A 22,011-nucleotide genomic window follows, 5' to 3' on the forward strand; every position below is an offset into this window, starting at 1 on the left:
TATGTAAAATGTGATGTCATGTAATTTGCTACTCTAACAGTAGGCTGTTCTTATCTAACGTTCCCCTCCTGCTCATGTTTTAGTGCACTCCAGGGGGAAATTATCCAGGAGGATAATAAACATGATGCAGAAAACTAGCCACATGCAATATAAAAACTAATGCCAAAATGACCACAAATGCTTTTCCAGAGCCGATTTCCAGAACTGTCCAAGCAGAGGCAAGGAATGGAAGAAATCTCTCACTCTGACTCACGCTGTTGGCCTGAACACGAGATGGCTTGTTACTCAGAAATGGTATTTGGATGCGCCCCCTCCCCAGGAGCAGGGTGCTGCAGAGAGGGGAGGAAGCATCCACAGCTCCAGATTCTTGGAAGAGAAAAGACTGCACAAAACTCAAGGAATCTGGGATACATTTCAATCCACAAGAGTAACAAAGGAAACTATAAACAGCATAATGATTTTTTTCTGTATTTTTGAATTATCTAGAGACAACTGTATCTCTACATTACAATACGTTTTGCCTACTGTCCACATCCCACAGAGTTTGAGTCAGCTGTGTTGCTCTCTCCCAAAGCTACAAGGCCAGGGGGAAAACCTTGCTTCCATTATATTTTTCATTCCCTGTTTTTAATCCCTGTCAAATTTTAATCCCTGTCCTGTTACACACAGAAAACCAACGCTTGAAAGGTGACTGCTATAAGAAATACTCAGATCAACAGTTCAATACTTAAAATTACAAAAGCAGAAAACAAAAAAGTCCATAGGGCTTGCAAGAATAACAGAAACTTGTTAGAAGACAGAGGTGACATTTAAGAACAATTCAGAAGCAGTATGCAAGGGATAAAGTCACAACAGTGTACTGAGCATGAGAGCATCTGGACACTGAAATAGTTACTCAGCACAGATACTTACTGCAAGTCAATTATAAAATATGCTAATGCCTAAATCCATGATAGCATGGATTAGAAGTGAAAGAAAACTCTAAAAGAAAAATAGCATCATGAGATGCAAACCAGTCTCTCTCCGAAGAAAAGCTTTTTTCCCCCCTTTCTAGAGAGTTTTAGGGGAAGGATGTAAAGGAACCATAGAGCAGTCAATTGCCCAGCTTCCATTAGTCTCTTTAAAATACCTATTTTGAAAAATATTCCAATTTCATGAGAATCAAGGCATTTGCATGCACCAAGATGATTCTCAGAAGAACAAAATGGCATGAGTAATACTTGTGTGTGCGGTAGTGTAATGTCAGCTAGACATTTTTGTCATCTTTAACACTCACTTCCAAATGCCTCAGTAAATAATTTATTGCACCACAATATGCTCCCAGGATTAAATCTCACACTGTGTAATTCAAGCATTGCTGTTCATGGATCTGTCTGCTCAGAACACCCAAAATATTAATTAGCCTGGCCTGATTAAAACACCTAAGCCAGGAGAGATAATTGGAATTCTTCAAATCCTCCAAACTTAAAAAAAGTTTTAGAAAGGACATCTAATCTTTTCAGAAATTTACAATCCCCCACTTCATCAGCTGATCTTGGGAAACTACACCGTCCTCCACACCCTCTTTTCTTTGGATAAGAAGGGAAAAAAATCTCTCACTTGCCAATATCAGGCTGGTCAAGAACAAAACTCAGATGCCAAAACTTCATCATTTTAACAGAATTTCAGCATAAAATAGGGAATAGTTGAGCTTGAAAACCTGCTTCTGTTTTAATTGCTAGGCCAACTTGGAACATAATGCATGGCTGTTCTGCAGTTCTCTGAGCTTTTGGTTTTTCAGCTGCGCACTGTGCTTACTGCACCATGTGCATGAAAAAAGGCGCACATGGCATTTAATTTTTATTTGTTTGTTTTGACCACCTCACATAAACAGTCTCTGGGAAAGGAATTAGAAGTTCACTGTTATAAGATTACAACTAGAAATAATCTGGGTTGAGCAAGGGTTCCACAGAGGTAAAGCTTAATTATTTACAGTTTAGTTCCCGGCAGACCAGGTTCCAAGGTCATTTATCACCAAGAATGAATATAAAGCACTCGTTTCTATTTTTGTAGTGCAATAACCAGCACTCAGTGAGAGCTGTAAGGTGAGTAGGAGGAGATGTCTCCCCTTAAGTAACACCACAGGATGGACTTTATGAGCGAGAAAAAGCACAGAGGATAATTGTATCTTCTTAAAAAGGGGAGATATATCCCAAGCCAAAAAGAACTGACATAGTTTGTCAGCCTCTTTTACTGAATCTTCAAATGAGAGAAGTTATACAGAAGACACCAGCAGCTCTCCAAGAGAACCATGAAAGTGAAAGCTCTCCAGAGCAGCAGGATGGGGAAGTCAGAGCCACACTGTTAACCCTTATGCCCACAGAACACACCACACGCTGGCATTGAAAGTCTGCCAACACAGATGACGCTGGATTCGAAACCATGAAGCCAACACCACATATGCAGCTGTTGTCCATTGCAGGATCCTCTCTCAGTGTGCCGGCACAGATGCCTTTTGCCCTAAAGACTGGTAAGCTACAGAGGCAGGAGCAGCACAAGCAGCAGCCACAGGCTCTCTCCTCTGCACAGGCACACGCTGGGGAGGAACAGGAAAAGCACACACCCCGTGTACCAAGCAAATACAAAGGTTTTAGAAACAATACACCTGGGAACAGGCACAGCAGTACTGGATGGCATCGGCTTTTGTAGCAACGAAACAATCGCCAAGACCACGCAGGGATCTTGGCCACAGCAGGAGGGTACACCCAGTAGTGCAGAAGGACCTATGTGCCACAGTCCCCCAGTGACAAGGGAATCTGGAACTGGTAGTTAAACTCAATGGCTTGAACTAGATGACATCCCAGGTACCTCTGTATTTGTATTTTTATTGCAGTCACCATCACAGCCCTAAAGGCATCTCCACCCCACAACAGATACAAGAACAATGATGAAGATAGTACTAATTAAGGCATAGTTCAGGGCAATATCTGGACTCTCCATGGCATGTCTTACGTGAACAGCCCACATCACTGGGGCCAGGACCCTGCCAGATTTATGGTGTCTGCAATAACTTGCAAAGAGAACCCAGGAAAATAAATAAATAAATAAATAAATCAGGTGATTTGTGGAGGGTGTAACTTTGTAATACAGGTATTAACCATATGAGACAAAAGAGCATAATCTTCAGTACCTGCCTTCTGAAAATAAAGGTAGTTTTAGGTAACTAAGATCAAATATCACTAGGTTTAAAACATGCACTAAGCCCTCTGTTGATTTGACTTCAAAGCAGGTATTCGTAACATTTCAGATTTGTATTTATTATTCAAGTTCCAAAAGCATTAAATTCTTCTTCTACTTCAAGGAAAAAAAATGCTGTGTTATGCACTCATAGTTAATGTACATTGGATCACAAATCACCATTTGTAGAATAAACATATTATGATGATACATATCATTATAGCTAAGCAATGGTGGTTATACTCTGTGATGGCAGCAGTAGCAAAACAAATGCTTAGTTATACCAGGAATGAAAGTTCAGTGATTCAGTAACATTACAAATCAACTGCAAAATTAATATACAGACATGTATTATTAAGACAACGTATTATTGCTGAAAGTTTTATTCTGGTGAACAAGCGGGATCACCCTGTTGCTACTGAGCTGTTTTTAAAAGGGCATAAAGGAACATGAGTGTGTTATAATGACCTATCAGATGTGATAAAAAGCAACAATTCTTTTTTTTTATATACTCTCATTCCCCTGCATGCACATACTATTTGTGTAGTCTTAGTAGTAAACATTTTGTGGCTAGGTCTCATTCAGTGAGAGTTGAGAATAAGACTTTTCAACAAAATTCACAACAAATATATGTACAGATCTTTATTTCTATAAGCTATCAATTACACACTGGCTTATCAAGACCCTTTGACTACCAGCCTATGTAAATATATTGAGCTGCAAGATAGAGACACATGCTTAAATCACCTCTTTTAGTCCATGAATTACCTATTGTTTACCCAATTCTGTGCTATGCTCACCAGTTCTTTTGCCTGTAGTATCTACTTCTTAACTTTGTTTAAATCATGGTATAAATGGCAGAATAATTTAGGTTGGGAGCAATCTCTGGAGGTCATCTAGTCCCAACCTGCTGATCAAAACAAGGCTAACTTTGAAGCCTTAGACAGAACAGAAACCATGAATTGTATACAATAATCACAATGACTCCTCAAGCCACCACAAATTCAGCAACTGATTGACAAATAGCTCCTGACCACAAGGAAAATAAACTCTCCGATTTTGGTCCCATGCTTATGTCCTGCTACACCTGAATGGGATCAAGAACAGAAGTAAGGGTTTTGGCAAAAGCACAGCTGCCAAACTGTGACTCAAATGAAGTTCAACAGCATTTTAGGAAACCTGGTGTCGGGACAGCCAATCCTCCTTGGAAGGCGGCAGCATAGCAAAGACAGATAGCTGCAGGAATCCAGGAGGAAGGTAACAGCATGTTGGAGGAAGACTGTGAGTGAAAGTCAACAGAGCATTTCTCTGGACAGCAGCATCACAGCTCAGCTGGCTAACATATGTAAAGGCTCCTGCAAACCCATTTAGTGTGGTTTGCGTGGTCCCTGGTGACCCAGAGATCCCACTTCATGGAGACATCTGTATTCGCAACAGCCTTGATACAGCTGTTTATACATTCCCCTAAACTGAGGCCTCACTATGGGGCCACAGGGAGGAGAGTGATAGAGTTACAACAAGCTCCATCCTCCAGCACAGAGCACAAAATGAATATTTACTATCTAGCACAGACAATTTGTCAGGCTGTAAAATGATCTAATTTTTTGGAATTAGCATAATTCATATACATATATATATACACACACACTTTTTTTTTTCTAAATAAGAATTGTAGCACCTCAATATACCCCAATATGTTTGGCTTTGCATCTTTGGACTTGCTCATCAGGGATAAAATAAGGAGCTATGCCAAGTGCAACAGGCTGTACATTACTTCATGGTTTGACCATCCTCTACTACAGTTTGTCACAATTCCCACATGCAGAAACAAACCTCTTAAGCTAACAAGCATGGAAAAGGTCACACAATAAGTATAGTGTCGAAAGCGTTCTGCATTAGGAGGTGTGCCCAAAACACAGGAAAAAATTTTGCTGTTCACACTGTGACCATACTGGAAAATTGAATACTGCTTCTCCACCAGCAAGAACAACAAGAAGGTTGTTAACATTTCGTACTTTAACAGATCATAGTGCTTAAAATGATCCACTGCTTAAAATCCCTAGTGGTTCTAGTGGTTCCTGGCAAACTGAAAACAATTTTCCTTCCCAGCTTCCTCTCTGCAGTGCAGCTGAAGGACCTTGGTGGTGGGAGAAGCTCAGTATCAATGAGAAAAACAGTCTTTAAAACACTGGTTCACTATTTGATTTTAGGTACTAAATTCACAATTTTGAGACAAAGCCAACTTAAGAACATTTATGTCTTGTGACTCCAAAGAAGACGAGGAGTTTAAAGAGCAAGTGTTTGAGCTTGCCCCTGCAAGTCAAGGAAGCAATAGCACAAGCAATCTCAAAAGCATCAAACTACTAAAACAAACAAACAAAACCAAACAACCAAAAGCCACAAACAAAAAACCCCAACCAACACACAAAAGGAAAGGGATGGGGTGGCTTGTTTCTACCTTTGCATACCCCTCACTTTGCCCTGTATATCGCAAGCTTATATAAATCACTTCAATCTTTTGTAGGTCACAAAAGATTTGATTTATTTGTGGTTTGCTCTTTCCCCAGGTTCTTATGGTCTGCTGTCCTCCATGAATAAGCAAAAACTTGTTAATAGTTTAGAAGTGAGTTCAGACAGCTTGTCAATGTCATGGAGAGGTGACTTCCAAATGTTTGGATAGTCAGGTCTCAGCATTTATTTATTTATTTAAAGACAGGCATCTTTACCTTTATATTGATCACTACCCTTAAAAGAAATAATCTCTAATTAATGTTAAGCAGAAATTTTCTGTATGACACGTGTAGCCTCTAGACTCAGGGCATGTCCCAAAGTCAAGATAAGAAGCTGGGCCAGGAACCACAGAGTACACATTAAATACCATAAAGGAATAGTTGCCCTAAAGACTGCAAGCCCAGCACTCAGGGTGGACGCAGCAGCCTCCTAGGAACCCCTGCATGAACCCATACCCAGCTCAACCCACGTAATTAACCTGGAATCTACTTCACCCTCTCTCTGCCTCCACATCTATCCTCATGTTAAAACATCATGTATTTAGAAACTGGTAGCGCTTTTTCTTTTCAACAATTAACATCAAATCCCAAACCTCTTACAGCACCCAGAAAAAATATTATTGTAATATAATGAATTCTTTGTATTTCCCCTTTCTCTCATACCTCATTGCTTATTTACAACTAAGTTGCATCTTCTGATGTGCTTGCTAACAGTACAGCACTGTTGTAGTTCTGGCCACAGATGAAATGATAAAATAAAGTCAGTAAAATTTGCACGTACAAAAGATAAATAGCAAATCTGGGGAATAAACTAAGCATCTGTGGCAGTCTCTAGCTTGCTTCAATTCTATTCAAGCTGACAGGTATTTTATTGCAACTATTTTATCAACAGCTCTATGGTTGCATACAGGTGACCTAAACAGAAAGTTTCTTTGAACATATTTGATAAATATTGAAATAATGGAGAAAACAAAGGAAGTAACTTCTAAAAGTAGGTCTGAAGCTATTTTCTGAATGCTGATTCTCCTCAAATGTATTTATAATTTTCTTCTACAAGAGTACTAAACTCCAAAGTAAAGAAAATAAATGCTCCGAGAGTGAAAGCAGCAGTTCTGGTCTGATAAACAACAACATAAAACCGGCATCTTTGCACTCAGCAGATCTGTCCCCGGTGTGCAGTCAGGAGTAATTGCTGCTGACTAGTGAGATAAATAAGGTCCTACTACTTCCATGCTTGCTTGAAACAGGATATCAGTGTTATTGTTGTGCAGCAAACTGAACACTATTGTCTTCTATACAAAGCTAAGTTCTTCATTAATTTTCAATTATGTATCTGAACAGTTCTTGCTGCACCACTCAATAACAGGTAACGGGATACAGAGACAATGTCAGACCATGTTTCACCCAGCACAAACTTTATGATGTGAAAATACTCAGGAAGGGAGATGTGTCTACAAGAGCAGGAAATGTTTAATCCAGAGCCAAACAGAAATTCCAGCCTCGTAAAGCTACTTTTAAACAAGCACTTTCCAGATTCAAGGGCCACAGTTTTTCTTTATAAAATGCTACAGATGCAAGCAATCTTAAATGAGAGGAAACTAGGGCAAGAAACCAGTAGGCAAGTGGGTTGGTATGAAAAAATTTAACAAGCAGTTTTCGCTGCCAAAGTTCATTTTAGTATGTGTAGGCTGCAGGTACAGTACATAGAAAAAAATACATCACACCTGTATTACACATAAACACCAGCTTATCATTTCAATTAAGGATACAAACCAGAAAACCTGTTTTCATTTATGATACTACCAGAATATGACTGAATTTTATTTACATAACTGGTAAGTTATTGAAAATAAACGGGGCATGCAAATTCTCAGCATTCAAATTAACAACCCACCCCTTTTTAGAAACTATTAGGGAACATTATACTTGGAAGTGAGAGCTTAAAATGTTTTGTTGCATATTTTGACAATACTTAGAACAAATAACTAGTAGCAGCGCTTGCTCTTCGGAACTTCAAAATTGGAGAGATAAGAAAGTCCCTGAAAGAAGAAACAGATAGGGAAACAAGACAACATTGTTGTTTTGTTCCTGAGCCTCCCAGGACTCACAGACTAAATACATCACCATTATTATCATACCACTATGTGACTTGAAGGCCCTGAAAGCAAAGTATTTCTCTTAAATCAAATATAGCATACAGCATATTTCCATCTGGAAGCACTTGTGTCTTTCTTAACATCTCAGTAAAAACTCAGTGTTGCTACTGGATGTCACACTGCTATTATTTTTTTTTTCTCAAAAAAAACCCACCAAAAATAATTATATCAAGCCTGACATTTCTCTTTTTCCATATTCTTTTCCCTTAAAAAAAAAAAAAAGCTTCAGTGAAGTAGTAAAGACTCCAATAAACTGTTCATTTAATGAAGACAGTGAATCTATTATTAAGCATTACTAAAACCATTCAGTCTGTGCCAGTAACAGCGTACATGCTTGTGATGACAGATCCATTTCATTTCATGCTACTAAAGAACAAGTCAAAAAATTCAGGCAGAGAACAGAAACTGATTCACTAAAACTTCCATGTTGTTACTAATAGTCAGAGCTTTCCATTCCTTCCATATTTCAGACTTAAGAGGCTGGCTGACATCAATAAAATATTTTTCTTACATCGAAAGAGTGTTAAAATGGTGCCAAAGAAGATTATAGGAACTTGCTCTCTTTTGATGCATCTTTAGGCACACACTAAATAGAGTTTCTGGCACACAATAAAATAAACTAAATCAACTTCTCTCAAATGCATGGCTTTTCATGACTCAAGATGCCAAGCCTTTAAGCTATGCCAAGCTTCTGAAAGAATTAAATACAGTTCAAGTTAACCTGGCATATAAGGCTGGGTCCTTATTAGATGAACAGCAGCACAACTATCAGTTCAGTAGCTCCACAGCCATTGCAGCCTGAGGCTTGTATGAGCTGTCTCTGGTCCAGGACCCAATCCTGCCAGTGCTCACCCACAAGCTGAGGGAGCTGTAGGTAGAGGAGGGAAGGCTTCTCCCACCAGTTCACCTTCCTGTGTTTATTTATTAGTATTGCTACGTCCCTTTTTACCCTGATAATAAAAGCAGCTGTTTGAGCTGCTCAGGGATGTGCAATGTGAGGGTGCATCTCAGGAAAGGAACTAAGAACCAGGTGGTATGACTGGAGGCTTGCAGTGCATCTTCATGCAGTCACAGGCCTGGGATGCACAATTTGGCATGGGAGAAATTCTGGTTTTAAACAGCCCTCTGCTAATACACAGGAGCACTACCTGTGCAACATATGCTCACATACATACATGCTCCAAACATTTGCACACCAGAAACAGTTGTAACAACATATTTGGTACAATGAAGAAATACATTAAAGATCTCTCATATGACTGCATGCATCCACACAGCATTGCTTTGAGATTTTTTGGTCCAGTCCTAAAAGCAGCAATGCCTGGACATCACTATACCAACACCAATATGTTGTCACTGCTTGTGCTGGCTAAATACCTTACCATGTGGCCACATACACAGTTTTGGCAAATGCAAGAGAGAATCCCCTTTAGAAGGGACCCATCTTTAATTCTGCAATCAAATACTACACACCGCAGAAGAAGATGCATTCTTACTGGACAGATGCTTGCAGAATATAAGTGCATCTCTGTGTAAAACCTTTCTACAGAAGAGCATACATAAAAAGCACAGATCACAACCCCCAAACTACCATATAAACCTAGCACACAGCTGAGCTAGCATGATAAGAAGTGTTAAGGACATCAGCACTTCTGTTCCTATACCCCATACCACCTCCTGATCATAATCTTCTGTACCACCTCCCAGAGCAGCTCCCTCTGTCTTCACCTTTTTCTCCCCTTCTTGAACCACTCAGTTGCCACAGACAAGCAGGTGATGAAGCACTGTGCAGTAAGAATCCCTTCAATTCCATCTTGCTGGACTTCAAAAAGTTGTTCTGTCACCAGAACCTCAGCTGGGTTTTTCTTTCTGAAATGACTGTTCATAAAGCTTTACAGGGCTCTGTGTTTGCTAAAATACTTCAGAACCTTTGCCTTCTGCTGTTCAACACAGTTATTCAGTAAGAATCTGGGTACTTTCCTGTCCTTTCTTAACAAGGTGCTGGGGTGGGGGGAAGTTGCTGAAAACCACCTTTTTTCCTGAGGTTCCACTAACACACCTTTACCTATGAGTCACAGCAGGGAGCAGTCTCTCAAAAGTCCCCTCTGAAGCAGGCACAGCATCCCTTGTGAAGGACATGGAGAAGATGGACACACAGACTACACGGCTCATGTGCACATTGCACAAGAGCTGCTGCTAAATAGGCATCTAAGCTAAAGCTAAAGCTCTGTCCCTCTGGAAAAACAAACCCAACACATTTAAAGGTTTCATGTATGCATTTTCAACCTTGAAACAGGAAAACTTTTCAGCAAAAAGCTTTTAAATTGAATTCCTTGTCAACAAAAGTGAAAGGTTTGGAGAAGCGATTGCTGAATGTATAGAGACCCCTCACCGCAAAACTGTGAACAGATTCTCAAGGAGCTTCAGATCCAGACAGGCAGTTTCTCCATTTAACACATCCACTGATCTGCTACCACGTTCTCATTTTGTATTTCTGTTTAAAAAGTTAAAAAAATATGTTGCCTAATTTATAAGCAGTGTGATAGTTCTAGATTTTCCAAGTATTTGTTAGTACAAACAGAATTAAAATACATTTAAGCTCAGTTGCAAACAGAGATTTTAACAGACACGAACAACGCAGGTAGCAAAATAAATAACAGTTTTTTTCCTAGACTAACCCCAATGTTTGGACAGGTGTCTGGCATTTATATGACATGATGGTTACTAGAGTATTCACATCTGTGCATTAAAGCTGTCACCAACTTTCCCCTCCCTCCTGATCTGGATTAAAGCAGAAACAAAATAACCTCTTGCAGTTCCTAGTTATCTCCTTGACTGATCACAGAAGTGAATAACCAGACTGATTTGTGATTAACAGCCCCCTGCATTTTGATACAGTGCAGAAAAGAAGTACCTTCTTATGAAGACAAGACTAAACTTCTGTTTCTTTTTACAAGCAAAAAAGGAACCTCTCTGAAGAGATTGAGAGCTTTTGTTTTTGTTTCTCCATGCCTCTTTTGCATGCATGCCAACTTAAATTTGCATACCCTGTTTTTCCTGAGAAGAAAATGGGAACTGGAAAACCACTTCACTGCTATATATTAAAGAAACAAACAAACAAACCAAAACACAAAAAACGCAAACAAACAACAACAACAACAACAACAAAAAATCCCACAAACAAGAAACCAAACAAGCAAACATTAGTTTTGAAGACTGACTCACAAGAGACTACACAATCTTACTCCTAGAGATGCTGCTACAAGTCACACTTCCTCAGCGGTCTTCATTTTGCCTCCAGTCCTATACTTTCAGTTATATGGTTTCTACTAACCTTACTCTCCTTAACTTCTGAGTAAAACTGACAAACTGAAGTACAGCAAAGGTGAGATTTAAGAGGATGGAAGAGTCCAACATGGCTGTAGCTGGGAGCACTGGCTCACAGGGAAGAGGCAGAGTTCCATTTCATTCCCTCACATCCCTTACACATCCCTCACTTATTTCAATACAAACCAACTCCGTTAAGCCAGAAAACAACCAGGACCCATCATGAAGGACATCCCTAAGCTCAATTAATTAGCCAGTGTAATCACCAAATGTCTTCCTTTTCTCTTTTTATAGCAACTTGTAGCTTAGACTCCAGCCAATGTTCGGTACTCTTGATATTTTATATGTTGTGAGTTACTAACAACATGGATTTAGATACATGCCAGACACCTGAAAAACTCAGGCAGGCAGAAGATGCTAATGGCACAGCTGAAACCTCCGATACCTCTGACAGAGCACAATTTTTAAGGTTAAGCAGGAGCAGATGGATGGCAGCACCTGCTTAAATGTACCAAAATCACTCTGGTTTAGCTGGCTGTTAAAACAATGAATCGCTACAAAAATCAATGCAGGATACTGTAAAATAATCTGTGTATTTACTGTGTAAAGTTATAAGGTGTTATAATGAAAAATAAATGAGAAACCATAATACAGTGAAATATTTTGGAATAAATGTAAACAAATGCCAAATATAGTCCTTTTATTAAAACAAGCACTTTAGTAGTGACAGAAGCTAGGTAACTATAAAGACACACATAAAGATGCTAAAATAGTAGCTAATTTGTTTTCAGTGAACATCTAAACATTGATGCTTATCCTGGTGAGTTCTAATGCACTGTGCATTTTGATTCTAGGAGTGCTTTTGAAGTCCTTATAAACAAAACAGGTTTGAACTAAAAACGCTTGTAATGAGAAAGTAAAATATGGACTAGCATCCCTATTGTATACTCATTCCAAAGCATCTTCAGGAGCATATGAATCTCTCTCAGACTCATAGCTGCTATCATCCAAGCCTTCCTTTCTCAGTATTTTGTGATTTGAAAAGAAAAATGAAAGAGATCAAATTGTTATATCTAGTTTTTTCTGCTTCACTCACTTTAATTACTTACTGAAATTAATTCAAGCTCCATGAGTTTGAAGCAAGTGCTCTCCAATGCCATACACCAATGTAAATCCCAGATCACCAAGCACAGAAAGGAGATAAAATAAAATTATCTTTCAGAAATTAAGAAAAAAAAAAAAAAGAAAAGAAAAAAGAAGAGAGAAAAGAGTGTAGTTTTTCCATACGGTTGGGTCCCCTTCTATTTAGCTACTTCAAAGCCACTATTTAGCTACTTAAATCTAAAACTACTATTTAGCTACTTAAAAACGTTCCCTTAGCTCATGTTCACAACTTGTCTTTGGAAGCTCAGTAAGAGCTTTAATACAGCAAGTAAATACACACATTAAAATAAATCCAAAGCTTTCTCTTGAAAACGAAAATAATTAAAAGCACTGCTGTAAATTGTAACTTTGTTTCAGTTAAGCCTGATGAACTGTAGGTACTAAAGGCAAATAAGTAAGCTTAAAATATAGAGAAGCTGACACTGTCTTTTTTTGGGGGGGAAAGATGAGGGAGAGGCTGGGTGCTGCAGGAAAGAATAAATCCAAAAGTAGGACAGCCATTATTGTTGCACCTGCAATAGTCATCACCACTCACTAAGCTGCTGTAGCCTATGCACAACTAGTACTCTGAATTCATGTTAAAAACCACTCCGGCACAGGTGAGCTGCAGCTGGGAATCCTTAAACATGACTCAAGATGCTCAGCACATAGCTGTTACTGATTCAGGCACTAAAAGTTTTGTAAAAAATCTCCTCTGAAACTTCAAATAGGGTTGCTTGCAACTTGATAGATTTCCTGTTGTGTTAAAATATGAATACTTCCTAAAAACTATATAACAGAAATATTGAATATTATAAGATAAAATTTTGAAGCATCAACATTAAACGGACTGCGCAAAATCACTCCAATATTGGTACTTCTGGTTAAGGTGACTAAGCACAGTTTTTTCCCAAAGATTTTGGAGAACATTTAGGACAATTTTAAGGAAAAAAAAAGGGTTATAATATGTTACAATAGCATTTACCCTGAAGCAGAAAACACAACATGTATCTTTAAAACATTTCTAATAATATTAACTTTATTTCTTCTATTAAAACTTCAAATTTCAGCATCACTGGGGTTTTAATTCAGAATTCAAACATGATTAGTGTTCTCCAAATGCCAATACAGGATCTTCTAAAGACACATCATCCTACAGCAGTACTTTTTTTTAAATGTCACATTGACTATTAAAAAACAGGAGAAGCAGAGTATGAAATAAAAATGGGGAGGGGATTTCAAGTCTGTCCTGTGCAGTTTGAACCAAGTTTTCATTATAAGGAGCTTGAGCAAAAAGCCATTTATACAGAATCAGGGTTCATTCCTGTGGCTGGCTGAACATGGGAGGGGGAAGTAAGCTGCAGTTGCTTCTGCAAGCACTAGGACTTCAGTCATCTGTATTTAGCATCATTAGTATTCACAAAGTTATTTCTTAGCAGTTTGGTCAAACACAGACTACGTGGTCAACACACTCCTTAACTGGATGACTAATTCTGAAGGTCAAACATTAACATCCAACAGCACATTGACATTCAAAGGATGGAATCACTGCTTCCAGTAAATGAACTGAGAAGCCAACCTGGTCAAAAGGCAGGAACTAGTGCTTGGGGGAGAAAACAAAAATAAAAAAGAAAAACCAAAAACAAATAAAAAAAAAATCCTAGCGCAATCAAAAGGGCTAATGCTAAAACAGTTTAGTTTAGCATGGCTCCACTAATTTCCCACAGGCTGATTCCAGACAGCGAGCAGTTCCTGCCCTATTTGCCACCTTCCCTCCTAGCAAAAGAGGAGCAGGTACTTGGGAGCATCCTTTTACCTCACCTCCCTACAGCACTCCTTTCTGAGCAAACAGCCTGGCACTCAGACCCAACTTGCTCCTCTCCATCTCCAGCAGAACCAAAGCTGGTGACAATATAGGTGTGGTCCAGCATTTACATTTGTGAGTCATTGCCCTGTGACAATAACCACAGAGCACCAAGGGACTCTGAAAACACCAACCACTGGACTGCCCAATCATACTGAAACTCATACCAAACTGAACCAAACCTAACCCACCACTGCTCAAAACTCAAGTACAATTTTCTCCCATCCTGTGACATCCTTTTTTGCCCTTTTTTTTTCTGCAGCCGCTTTGTCAATTTAGTTGCGTGAAAAGAAAGCAAATCATAGAATCATAGAATAGTTAGGGTTGGAAAGGACCTTAAGATCATCTACATCTAGTTCCAACCCCCCTGCCATGGGCAGGGACACCTCATACTAAACCATGCCACCCAAGGCTCTGTCCAGCCTGGGGAGGGGTGGAGCATTCACAACTTCCCTGGGCAACCCAGGTGCCTCACCACCCTTACAGTAAAGAACTTTCTTATACTTAACCTAAACTTCCCCTGTTTAAGTTTTAACCCGTTACCCCTTGTCCTGTCACTACAGTCTCTAATGAAGAGTCCCTCCCCAGCATCCCTATAGGCCCCCTTCAGATACTGGAAGGCTGCTATGAGGTCTCCATGCAGCCTTCTCTTCTCCAGGCTGAACAGCCCCAACTTTCTGAGCCTATCTTCATACGGGAGGTGCTTCAGTCCCCTGATCATCCTCATGGCCCTTCTCTGGACTTGTTCCAACAGTTCCATGTAGCTTTATCAAGTTAGCACCCTTGTTTCTTCCACTGCGAACAGTAAAAGACAGCTACACAAAACTGTCCTCAAAATTCAGTTCAGCAAGAGAACTTAAAAAATGAAAAAAAAACCAAAACAGAATCACCACAATTTTAACCCTTATTATGAAAATAGCTGAACCAAAGATAGCCTGATTACAGACAGATGGGCCAGCCATAACCCTGTCTCTGCAGTTCACAAGATCAGAGTACAAAACATTTCATACATTGTGGAAAGAGTTTCTATTATTGGAATACAGCAAAACACACTCTGAATGAAGTGTCATAAGTTACCTTGGACTTAGGACTTTCAGATTGCTCAAGAATGCATTGGTAAAGTACTTAATTCAAGCACTCCCAGTTAAAAGAAAAAAAGGAAAAGGCAAAGCTTACAGGAGAAACATAAGCAACAAATGGTAAATTAAGAGTAAACATACCTGGATCCACTGAAACGTGTTTCCTGCTCTGAGACCTTGTCTCTACAGGAGGGAGCAGCTGCTCTCTTCCTACTTTTAAGTTCTTGACTTTCTTCCCAAATGACATTAAGAACCAGGAATAGGCAATGTGCCAGGCAGAAACGAACAGCTGAGACCAGGACAGCAGTAGGCTACCCCATATCACTGCCCATGTCCCTGATGGGAGGGTCTCAGGCATCAGGAGCAGGGTACCCCCACTGGCTACCCACGAAGCATCCCACAGGAGATTTAGGAAGCCTGGGTAGGTTCAAAACTCTCTGTATCACCAGTGTTACAGGGTTAAAAATAAGAGCATGAGAGAAATGAGGTGGGTTTTCTTCCTCAGCTGAAATTAAACACACAGACACTGGCTGGCAAAGGGCGTTTTCCAAGTACTGCCTTAGGGGTGGGTGAAAGGTAATCAAGGTAAAAGTCAACACGACCTTTAAATCAGCTGTGAAGAAATTCTTGATCTCAAAGTCATCTTTGTCTCTGTCAAGGACTCAGCAAATAAAACCCAACACACAGCTCAATAGGCATTATCTGCATATATCACAGCTGTTTATCAATATCCACTCAAACAAAAGATAAGAGTGAAAACTACTTGGGGTCTTGGGTTGAGGGATGGGACCCCCTGTCAGGCACAGGACACCTGGGCCTCCATGCACCATTCTTGCAATCCTTGTTTGAGGGAGAGGGGCAGCATTTGTAGTGTATTTTTCCCCTTCCTTTTTCTACAGAAGTTGTAACTCATGCTTTATCTCCCAACTCCTTATGTAGGATTTGCATTCTGCCATTAGTACAGTAACACCCCCAGACATGATAAGAGGAAAATGACAGCTACACACAGAGAGCCACTGCATGGACCTATGGGCTCTGAGTGAGGGACAGGGCCTAACTTGGTCCCATGCTCATCCAAACTGATGTTATGCTCCTTTCCAAAAGGCTCATAGTCTTAGCTCCCTCCTTCCCCAGTCCTAGATCCACAGCCCATGGCTCCACATCACCTCTTAAAAAGAGCTCCTCTTCCCTCCTCCCAGGTTCACAGCTATCTTCAGTACCTATTGACAGACTTAAGTCCTACTTAAAGGTTACAACTGAAACCAGAGGCTGTGCTAAGTCAATGGGGAAACGTTTGAATACTATGTTAGACTAACAGAAAAGCCCTCAGAGAAAAGGCCCTTCACATTTCCACTTCCCACTTGGTACCACTGGTACTTGATTTGCTCTGAGCTGAAACAGAAGCTGCTCCTCCAACTACAGCAACTGTCACACAAGCCATGGGCACAGCTCAACAGAAGTGCAGGCACCACTTCAGGACTTCTCAGCCTCTAAAACCAGGAACTTTCTTGCCTGCTGTCACCACAGGCTGGCATTGGAGGTCCTCCCTCAATGGTTATGACAATCCAGGGTGAAATTCAGCATGAAAACACTGTTTCATTTTAGTACAGCACTCAAACCAAGTGATTCTTCACTATTCAAAAACAGTTTCAATTTGCTTATGAACAATAAAAAACAAATTCAAAAATCTGCATCAGATTTAAACCATATTCTTTCTTTCCTTCAATACAAAACCCAAAAATAGTGCTCTAGTAAAGCACCTGCTTGCAAGTCTACACAATGCCTTTAAGCCTTAACTATATGCCAAAAGTTCTAAGAAGCAACATGCTTCATAACTTCTGGGACAAAATCCAAACGCTCAGAAAAGAAAGCATGACGATTAAGACTGTGTACTCACAGCTAAAACCAATCTGAGCTGGACACTACCAACAAAACAAAAGTGTCTAAACCTTGTAGTCTGATGTCAAGAAAATAATTTCAAATGAAGCCCAAGGTCATTGCAATAATTGCACTTTTATGATCTCTGAGGAATCGAATTCTGAAGGTCGACAAAGTGCAGGTAATATTAATGCTTTAAATTCTCACAAAAATCTTCTTTTACAAGACATTTCACTGCTGATAAACTATAAATGCTCAAAGGGCCAAATATTTAACAAAGTTGTAAACCTCACACTAATTTTATTACCTACTTAGACAAATGACAAATCGAAGTCATTAAAATCCTCAAATAGCAAGTAACACATTCTTTCATAGTTAATAATGCATTCTTTCAAAGCTCCACCTCAGAAAAAGATATTTAAAACACAACCAGGAAGTATTGACACTCCAGATGCTGCTTTACCTCTTCCCTAAATAACAAATAACTTAGCATATCACAAAGAGGTGTCATCTTGTTTAACTATTGTATGAAGCTCCACACTGAGTTTTCTGAGGGCGTTAACCAAGAAGTCTTCTATTTATCAAGAAATCTGTCACCTTGCCTCTGTGCAACAGCTACCCATTGCATTATAGTTTTACAACAGTGAAAACATTAAATCACTGTATATTTCAATGCAAAAAAGGTAGCCTTTACAAGGTAAACATCTAGACAATTACCACACCCTTTTCAAAGCCCCCAGGACTAAAGTCAGTTTTATTATTCTGTGATACCACAAATAGTAAGGACCTTTAAAAGGTACACTTGGGTACTTAGTGTCATTTTTTAAGAATACAACTTGAAAGACTAAAGGAAAAAAGTAAATCCAAATTTACAAAGCACACAAGAAAACAGAATTTTTTCCAATCTGTTTTGAAAAAATCTCAATGTATATATTTTGAAACACTGTTTTAATGATTATGTTGGCAATGATAACTGAGCACATAAAATCACTAACATACATTATGCCAAAACCCTATAGCATTTCAGCTGCACCAATACAATCCCTACCAAATTTGTCAAAAGGGTTTTCTACAGAGATTTTTGTGAGCTTCAGAAGCTGTATATGATTCAATAGCATTCTTATGGCTTCCTATGTACTCTACAAAGTTTACCTCACCTTTTCTATCAATGACACATGGTCATGTTCTGTTACTTCAACAGCAAACATATCCCCTAACACCTGAGCATGGAACAATTCAGAACACCAATGGACAGGCTGCGCCGATCCTGAATGCAACAGAAAATCAGACAGGACACACACCCCAAAGCTTAGCTTTGCTTTGCCAGGCCTTCCAGGTCTTACATAACAAAACAGGAGACTAAGAGCTAGGTAAAAACACCTGGGAAGTGAGCTCACCTGTGCAATTTTGAGGTAAAGCCCAGAGCAGACAGCAGTTGTTCAAAGGAAAGCTGGAGCATCAGGACAGTGACAGATACCCGAAACTCCCCCCACTCACAATCACCTATGGCAGCAGACCAAATCTCTAATGTAAATTATAAACAGCACCTGAAAGATTTTGCTCATTCAATACTGAGCGTCTCTTTGACAGCAAAGAGTGGAAATAAGCCCACAGAAGAGAAAGCAGGGAAAGTGATGCCCCCCCCCCCCCCCCAGGGCACTGAAAAGTAGAGAAAGGAGAAAATAACTGGGGGAGGGGAGCAGGGAAAGGGGACTGTGGCTTATAGCTGCTTGATTAATTGTATTTTCCATATTGATAATGAATTTAAAAAGCATGTTTAACTGAAAATTTGTGATGGGAAAAAAAGTGCATCCATATGAGAAGGGCAGTGTCACTTTAACTGCCCCCAGTGACAGCACAGAGGATTTTTTTTATTTTTTATTTTTTCCAAATAACACAATCCAGTAAGCAATGAACTAGTTTAAAGTGGGACACTGCTTTTCTAAATGGTCACCTGGCAGAAAGGCTTTTTTCCCCCCTCCTGTTTTGTAGAAGACAAGTAACAATAATAAATAAGAAGAAAGATTTCAGGACTGAATTTCTTTGGGTGTTCTCTTCTCTGAAGATGAGTGAGAAGCATGACAAACAATTCAGCAGCTGTAGAAGAAATATTCTACTTTTTTTTTTTTTAAAAAAAGCATACAGAGGAGATTTGTAAGAACAAAAAAATCCATTTACACAGAAAGGAAAGGTCAACAACTTTAACCGAGAAAAGTAATGGGACAAAAAAAGTGAGCCCATTTTTGCAAACACAACCATAATAACTCTTATGTTTGATCCATTTGCTTTAACATTTTGCATCTTTTAGTAGCTAGCACTCCATGATTGACCACAACATAAAGCAGGTGATTTTTCTGACCTTCACTAAGAATTTTAGACAAAGACCCTTCTTTACACACAGAGCCATAAACATGAAAACTGAAGTCAGAATTATACCCTTCCTTTTTAGAAAATGAAACCTTCAACTGGTGCTTGCAGTTCAATGTTATAAAACCATACAGGTGTATCAGTGCCATCCTATTACTCTTCCTTTTCATGGAGGGAATCTGTATTTCTTTATTTGCTATGAAGAGCATTTTTTTTTGTACTTTACCTCTCTTACAGGAATCAATACTTGCGGCCAGCTGCACCTTGCTCTGCACAGGCACGTGCCAAAGTTCATGGGTTCATGAAGCTCTGGGAAGCACTCAACACAATTTGATAAGAACGTATCTATACTGTGTAAGCTCTATATCAGATCCCTATTTATCAGCAATTAAGTCTACCAAGAAAGCAGCACAGCAGCCTCCTCTTTGCCCAAAATGTTAGCTAGCCACAGAAGAAAAAGCACAGATGCAACACTGTGACACGAGGCACCTGCTGCATGACCTGTGTAAGAGCTCCGGTACATTAGCAAGAGCTCTAAATTAAGCTGCAGAAAGGACACCAACAGGGATGAAACTGAATGGATATTAGAGGCTTTGGAGTAAACATGATGCCTTGCCACATACCCAGCTTCAAAGTCGCCTGTGCCACAAAATCCAGTATTGCAGGTTCGCTTTGACCTAACTGTAGAGCAACTGAGGAGTGAAATGTAAATAATGCCAGCAAGAAAGTGCCTATTCTGTGACAGTGCAGAGTCTGATTGAGCCACCTACCCCCCTCTTACTGACCAGTACCTGCATCTGAGTGAGCAATTGCAAAGAGAAGACCAACAGCAAGTGGCACAATGCTGACCAAGGAGGTGTTCCTCTCCTTAAAAAAACCCAACAGATAATTCTTAAGGCAGCTACCTATTTAATAAAGATGGATTGGCCACAAACACAAGAAAGCAGATGGCAGGTGTAGAGGAAGTGGACATGGTTTTGTATCTCTTCAAAAAACACACAGCCACCATTGCAAGTGTGAACAGCACTTAAAACCTCAATATTTAGCTGGCTTTTGCAGATTTCAGTAAAGTGGCAGTCTGCAAGTGGCCTTTCTGCACACGCAAAAGGCATCCCACCAAGAAGTGAATTTCACACGGCCCAGTGAAATTTCACGTGGTACAACTTCATCACAGTAATGGGTGACTGTGGAGGAGATGAAAGTAAACTACCTCCAAGTAAATAAATTTGATAATTAAGCATCCAAAATGTACTTAATTTTGGATGTTTATTTTTGGAAGCAAATGTAACCTTTAGCTCATTGCTACTGCACCACAGATGCACAACTGTAGGGTGCTTTTAGGGAATACTGTTTGAAAATAAATAGCACAGAGCAGCCTTTTTTACTTTTCCCTCTAAACAAATCTCCCCTGATGAAGCAGGTAACAGTAAGAAGTTCTGCCTGGCTTACAGCTGACTGTATTGCACCTCACTTACTGTAAGGAATTCCACAAAACAAGTAAATTCTCCATTTATAACCTGGGCTGCATTAAGAATAAATCTTGTAAGTAAAGATACTGGCAACAATATATTATGGAAAACATTTCCATAGCTTTAAATTTTCTATAAATTGACAGATCTTTCATACAGAATTTCTAAATAAATAAAGGGAAGAAATGTCAATCCCCAAACGATAGCAAAGATTATTTCAGCTTCTGCTATAATAGCTACAATATAAACTGAGGAACTGTAGTAATGCCAACATAGGATTACCTACTGAGATGTACTACATGAGAATCGGGTTGCTAGCAATTTTGAAATGTTTTGCTATCTACCACATCCTCATTGGCTCATCCATTACAGTTTCAGACCTCCACCAAAAACTGCAGCAACTAACAGAGATTACAAAACTCTTCATTCAGCACTCTCCATTTCCTTACCTCATTCCCACCTCTGCATTTCCAGGGACAAAATATTTGCGTGTGCTTGATAAAAATTAAACTAGATACTAAAACGTTATTCTCAGCTATTCATGAAAACACAAATCAGAAAACAACCTTAAAATATTACACTGCACTAATGATGCTGCTTATGCTATGAATTTATCTCAGCGATATAAACACTAAGCCTGTCTTCAGTCACAGATACTCACAAAATATATTATTCCTCTAGTTTCCAGAAAGAAACTAAAGATACAGAGTACCCAAACACCAATCAGCTTTTCTGCTTAAAGCATACCAGGGTGCCAAAAAGCTGATATTTTAAACCAGCTGTAAGCCAAAGGAAAAGAACCTGGGTTTAGAAATTAATCATTTCATTCTTAACGATCAGTAGTCTAGACAAGGTATTGAGAATGTCATTCATAATCCTCTTAGATATTGATTCTGCCTCTTCAAATACCCACTCAGCGGTGGGCTAGGTGTACCCTGCCTATTCATACTGATCTTGGAGAAGGATGCAAGAGTCACGCAGGCCAAGGCTGTGCAGACACCC

The 22,011-nt window shown here is 39.5% G+C and overlaps 1 protein-coding gene across 8 annotated transcripts in view; it reads right to left on the reverse strand.

Annotated features, from left to right (window-relative positions):
- Positions 1–22,011, reverse strand: part of EPS8 (EGFR pathway substrate 8, signaling adaptor) — a 136,309-nt gene that overhangs the window by 71,238 nt on the left and 43,060 nt on the right. Inside the window, exon 1 of one of the 8 annotated variants that reach the window (XM_062616733.1) lies at positions 9,948–9,971. The exons of the other annotated variants lie outside the window; for them this stretch is intronic. The gene's annotated coding sequence lies outside the window, so the exon portion shown is untranslated. Of the gene's footprint in view, positions 1–9,947; positions 9,972–22,011 lie in introns of those variants that run through there. 8 annotated transcript variants of the gene reach the window in all.

The sequence above is a fragment of the Pezoporus occidentalis genome, unplaced genomic scaffold (genome assembly GCF_034315485.1).
Source record: "Pezoporus occidentalis ecotype Australia unplaced genomic scaffold, CSIRO_AGI_Poc_V1 ctg19, whole genome shotgun sequence".
NCBI lineage: Eukaryota > Metazoa > Chordata > Aves > Psittaciformes > Psittacidae > Pezoporus > Pezoporus occidentalis.